This window comes from Seriola lalandi, unplaced genomic scaffold (assembly GCF_002814215.2).
Source record: "Seriola lalandi dorsalis isolate HSWRI2012SDOR001 ecotype SW California unplaced genomic scaffold, Sedor1 jcf7180002054784, whole genome shotgun sequence".
In the NCBI taxonomy this organism is placed as follows: Eukaryota; Metazoa; Chordata; class Actinopteri; order Carangiformes; family Carangidae; genus Seriola; species Seriola lalandi.
Window position 1 is genome coordinate 41181 of NW_019525337.1, and position 6230 is coordinate 47410.

The window sequence follows — 6230 nt, forward strand, 5'->3', positions numbered from 1 at the left end:
TGGCTTCCAGAGGGATGAGAGCCATTATACCTTGTTACCACTGTGAGGGCTTGGGAAGTTGATCAGAGATCTACTGAAGTAAGATCCACCTTCTGGCTCCAAACAAAAGGACATGAAGAGGTTTAAACATATTGGGTTTAAGGTTCACAAATGTAACTTTAACATTACAGACAGTAACCTTTCGCTTTTCGCTGCTAACCTACACAATCATCCTTTTCCTTAAGTAGTGTTTGAGTTAGGGGTTTAATTTATTTGCACATGGTCTCCCCTTGAAGCCAGGCCTGTTTAAGCAGAAGGTGGCCCATAAGTGTACTTGTTACCAGAACACTTTAGGTCAAAGACCATTGATGAACTTTGTGGTCCTATCATCAGATCTGTGGCTGTATGTCTATACACTCGGTTGACAAGAGGAGCAGGGCTGTCAGGTTGTCACCACCTGGTGGTGGTGCTGATATGAGTGAGGTTTAGAACAAGCATTCACAGGTGGATCGGTGTAGCATCAGCAGTGATGCAGGTGTTGTACCAGACTGTTGTGGTGAAGACAAAGCTGAGTTCCTGCTGTTCCTGCTCTCACCCGTGGTCAAGAAGCTTTGGGTAGTGACTGAAAGAATTAGATCACAGATACAAGCAACCAAGATGAGTTTCCTCCATAGGCTGCCTGGGCTCAGTGTCAGAGACAGGATCAGGAGCTCAGATGTCTGGAGGGAGGTTAGACTACACCTGCTGCTCCTCTGCCTTGAAAGGATCCAGCTGAGGTGCTTCAGGCATCTCATTAGGTTGTCTCCTTGACACCTCCCTTTGGAACCCATGCCGAACTGGAAGGAGACACCAAGGTCGAACCAGAACACACTAGAGGGAGTATATTTCTCATCTGTTCAGGGACTGCCTCTGGATCTCCCACAAGGAGCTGAAGGACATTGCTGAGGGGAGAGATATCAGGGTTACCTCGCTCAAGCTGCGGCCAGTGCGACCTGGACCCAAATAATTGATGGAGTATGGATGGATAGCACAATTCAAAATATGACAATAACAATAAAAATTAATGTGCAGGCATATAACAATAGGTTACTGTATATTACAACAATTTGATGCAGTTCACCATTGTGCTTTGTGTTTCAATACAGGAGACGGAGTGTTGTACTCATCACTGCATACAATATCAAACAGAAGGCTGGTCCTCACTAACATTTGGATTTGGATTCACCATGGTTTTTTGGGTTGCAATACTAAAAGTATAGAACAATATCTAACAGGAATATAACGGGCCACAGTGAGATTGTACAGTTGCTTGGCTGTTTAAAAATGGCTGGCTTGAACATCTCGTCTTGCACAATTATGATGCAGTGGGGACAATTCTCTCTATCCAATCAGTAGTCTGCAGTGTCCTCACATCACCTTTGGTATCATCTCAGTTTGCTTGGAACCTCAGAGGAGTTGAGACCAAAACAGGTTCCAGGCACTATCCACAAGTTTTGCCCAATGGAAAACCAAAAAAGGCAAGGCGAGTCAAGTGGTGCATGCATCATGCTGTGGCAAAGGGCTATTTGTGTCTCCTCCTCTTTGCATTGCTCTCTGGCCTTTTACTTGTGTCTGCCCTTTGGTTTGTTACTTGGTTTTTGGAGTTTTGCCTGCTCCCTGCCAGTTACTATTTGCCTTTTTTGAACTTCTTACCTGACCCTCGATTTTATTTAAACACCTTTTTTGTTGTGAATTTTACTCTGCCTTCTGTGAGTTTCTCTACCAGAGCTGCTACACCACCATGCATGGCTGTATGTTTGCCTACCTATGCTTTTAGTGCTGTTACAGAGGTTGATGGTGAAGTTGTTGGCGATCTCTGGGACAGAGAGGAATTCCTTAATATAGTACATGTGAGATTCTTTGAGGCCAGAAGCAATGGACCACAGCTGTGTCATGCCAGCATCTTTCACACCTGAAAGAAAAATGTTGTGTTAATACAGTCTCTCAAAAACGGGAGTCAACACAAAAAACATTGTTGGTTGGCAAAGTAATAAAATTGTTTTTTACTGATGCTTAAACTAAACCATGACTACTACATTTTCAATCCCAGCATTTAGAAATCATGTGCTTTTGTTGCTCCTCCAGAATGAACTGCCAAAAACACAGCCTTCTTCTTTCTTTGCAACTTTTTTTAATATAAAGTATAATGTTTAATATTATAAGATTAAGGCATTGAAGATAAAAGTGAACTAAAATACAACAGGACAGATTAAAGTGGACATTAAAAGTGCAGCTACTGTCATCAAGTGAGTGATTTCTGAAAAGAACAGAGATTCAGGAAACAGGTGAAACACCACAAGCAATTATCCAAACAGCTGGCAAAACCTGAACCGCAGGGACAGAACTAAGAGTGAGACTAAATACACAAGGAGGTAAGGGTGACTGAACACAGGTGAAACCCTCGGGACAAAGACAGGAAGACACACACGGAATACTACTTTAAAATAAAACAGGAAATAAACCATAAGTCCAGATCAAAAGTCCAAACCATGTCCATAAGTTCAAAAGAAAGAATGCCCTCAGGGCAGACCATGACAGCTACAGTACAGTGTCCAAACTGAATTTAATCAAAGGCAGCAGCAACAAGAAGAGTTCAGAGTCCTGATTTAAAAGAACTGAGGGTTGGAGCAGACCTGCAGATTTCCAGCAGTGCAGGGCCTGTATTCACAAAGCATCCTATGTTTTTGGTATTGGAAGATTTAAATGCCTGAATAAAAGACAAGCAATAAATACAGTAACTTTTCCGCATTAAAATATCTAAAAACAATTAAACCTGTGTTCTATATGTTGTTGAGTTGTGTTCTTACATTATCACAAATGTTTCCATCAATTCTCAAACCAGAGAAATCTGTGATTTTAGTCATGGTAACGTTTCATTGGTTGCCTGTCAATGACATCATATTCTCTATGATCATGTGTCAGTGTTGTATTTGTCTGACAGAAGCTCAACATTGACTTTTATCTAGTTTTAAGCCACATACACTTTTGACACCTTGGTGGTTTTCAGTTCTATATTTGAACCAGATGAAGGATTTTAGTCGTCGGACGTCTGGATCTGAAGTTATCAGAGAAACAAGCTGAGGAAATGTTAGACAGCTCAGCTCCCAGCTGCTGGAGACGTCCTGTCCTGTGTCACTGAAGAGCGTCGCTGAATCTCTGCTTTTTAAAAGTAAACTGCTTTCTGGGTGTTTCTACTGGTTTTAATCCCCTGGTGTGTTTGTTATGGAGAGGAGGACACCTCTGTGGATAATTCAGCTGCTGGTAAAAACCTGCTGAACGTCTGCTTCATAAGTTTTCAGAGAAACAATCAGAGCAAAGGTTAGCATCAATCTCAGCTCCAGCTCTTCCCTGAGTCTCTGTCCTCTGTACAGTGTCGCTCAAACACTGACTTTAAATGTCAAACTGCTTCATTCAGTGTTTTTAATGGTTAGAATCACCAGGTCTGTTTGATTTCCTGAACCACTGACACTGAAGGAATCCAAACCGGGAGGAGCTTACAGTAATGGTGGTGAAGACAACAACTCCCATGATCCCATGCTATTTCATGATGTCACAACCTGGATCATAGCCTCTATGAGGACTGTTAATGCATAATAATTATGGAAGTAATACTACTAAGAAAACAACGAGGTCAGTTAACCTCTTGAGCCCTCAGGATGCTGGGGGGTTTGCCTCGCCTAGACAGAGATACCCAAAATAGATCAAGAATAGCTCCACAACTATCAGGTCCATATGCCAGAGCTTGGTCACTAAGACCTCAGAGAATTTATTCCATGTGTCAGTAACATTGTGGCTGAGTAAACTGTGATAAACCAAAAGAAAACTTTAATTTTTTTTTCCTTGCCTAGAATTTATTTTAAATTAGACAGTGGATAACACTATGATAACAATGGTCCCATGCACTGGGATGACACTGATTTCATTCAGCAACTTCATGGCTACAACTGTAACAATGTAGGTAAAAATACCACAAAGCACAGAAACTTCAAAGATTTTAGTAGGGATGGGGTCAGGTGGACTCTCCATTTGGACACTTGGATAGCAAAGGTACCCAAAGTGTGCTAAAGGGTTTTTTTACCTCTTGAAAGGGACTCTGGCTACAAAATACTAATGAGTTCCACTACAGGAGGCTATGTGTACACAATACAACCCATAGCCATTTAATTTACCCTGTGCATCATCATATTCAAGCATTGAGCACAATCATAAAAAAAAAACTAAATTGTATAATTTTGTCTCCATTTTGCCTCTGAATCTCTTCCAGGGCATCTAAATTGCTATACTTTGTTGATTCTACTTCATAGACATTGTAAAAATGAAAAATAAACATAAAACATACTATAAAATACAATAAAACTTGAATCGGACGCGTGTCACGCCTAAAATCCCAATCTGTGGTCACTTGTACTGACACATGGGTGTAGTATTGCAAGGAAGCAAGTCTCAAGTCTTAAGAGTGTGACATACCGTTTGACAAAACCTTGCAAGATGTAGAAAACAATAGTGCTGTTTTTAAGGGGCAGTACCACCAAAGGTGCGCTAGATGGCAACAAAAGACTATGTAGGAAATTCAGGTTTGGGGGTCTGCCTCGACCAGTTGGGTTTGAGAGGAGAAAGAGGGGGTGGGGGAGGATAGAGAAGAGAGAGAGCCAAAGAGAGAGAGAGACCATGGACAGCATTTGTCTGTGCCCAGGGACCCATTTTCTCAAAATGCATCCATGGTTGTAGTACTACAGTAATAAACCATTTCTGTACTTGCAGCACAAAGGCCAGTGAGTGTTACTATTTATAGTAAGAATACAGGACCTGCACTTTCACATTATGGTGTAAAGATTTAAGTATAAAGAAATTCATGTGGCAGTTCTGCTGAGCTCATGTAGCAGTAACAGTACTGAAGAGTTTAAATATTACCAATCTGGACTTTGTCTGGGCCGATGTCAAAGCTTCTGACTATGTCAGCAAGAAAGAGACGGATGGTAGCAAAGTCCTTTGGGCTGATGCTTGAAGAATGATCAACCAACAGCACAATGTCAATCTGGTCTGTGGATTCACACTGAGATCCTGGAAGGAAAACAAAGGATTATGCGATACAATATACAAAAGTTCAACCACAGATCTCAATACATCTCAATTCCCACATTTTTATAAGATTTCTTCATTTGTGTTCTCCTCACATGGTCATTCATGCCATTAGAGACAGGAGGAGAGATGCAGGAAAAGATGTGAGGAGAGAGGAAATGAGGACACGAGACGTCCTTCCTGCTTCTGATGATGTCAACACAGCGGCATCAGCTATCAGTCTGATTTGTTCTCTGGTAACTTTTTATGGTCTGGTAAATGCACCTCACAGTTCAGATGAATTCAAATGAATTCAATATTTAATAATCCTGGTTATGATTCAAATGTTTTATAGTGTTTTGTAAAAATGACAAGCCCAAATGTTTTTGACAATATTTTTGTGGGTCTGGGGTCAGATGAGAACGTTTTGCTGGACACCACAGGATGTATTGGTGACAATGGCAAAGCTCATGGCTGAAATCCTCTTGGCCTGTGTGGCTGCTTAGTTCATGTAACTGAGAGCTTACAGATATTGTATCTTCCCTGAGGAACCACTGTGTTGCAGCTTTTTATTTTTTTAAACTAACATTATTTTTAACACATGGATGATAAATCCTCCTTTCCTAACCACAGAAACAAACAGGATTGAAATGTTGAAATAAGAAAACATAAAAGAAAAATACAAACAGAGAAAGTTGAGCCATTCAAATAATAATTAAATAGAAATAAGGAACTAAGAATAAATTGTATTCAGACAAAAGTTTATGGTTTTCTGACATTTCTATACACTTGTTAAATAGTGAAAATTCATTTTTAGGTCTTTACACAATGGGAGGGGATCTAATGAAATTACATTTGTTCCAGTGGTCTTTTTCTTCTTTGAGGTTTAATGGTGGTTGGCAAAAAAGGAATTGGTGGATTACTGCCACCAACTGGTCTGGAGTGTGGATCGTAATGTCTTATATTTACAATGTTCAAAAAAATCTTCTGTGAAATCAAAGTGGACTCATCCTCCTGAGGTTTTGAATCAGGTTCCCAGTAGTCACTGGGATATTGCATATCGTGTCCCATAATCTATATAAGATATATACACATATTCTGCCAAATGTAGGGTTGATCCCATACAGAAATATCATATGACATTTATGTCCCTA

At 40.4% G+C, this 6230-nt stretch overlaps 1 long non-coding RNA gene across 1 annotated transcript; it reads right to left on the minus strand.

Moving 5' to 3' along the window:
- Window positions 1-611: 611 nt before the first annotated feature.
- LOC147817983 (uncharacterized) lies at window positions 612-5990 on the minus strand. Its single transcript, XR_015438418.1, has 3 exons — window positions 4930-5990; window positions 1784-1930; window positions 612-920 (listed from the first exon to the last, which is right to left on the minus strand). It is a non-coding gene; the product is annotated as an uncharacterized LOC147817983 (long non-coding RNA).
- Window positions 5991-6230: the final 240 nt, after the last annotated feature.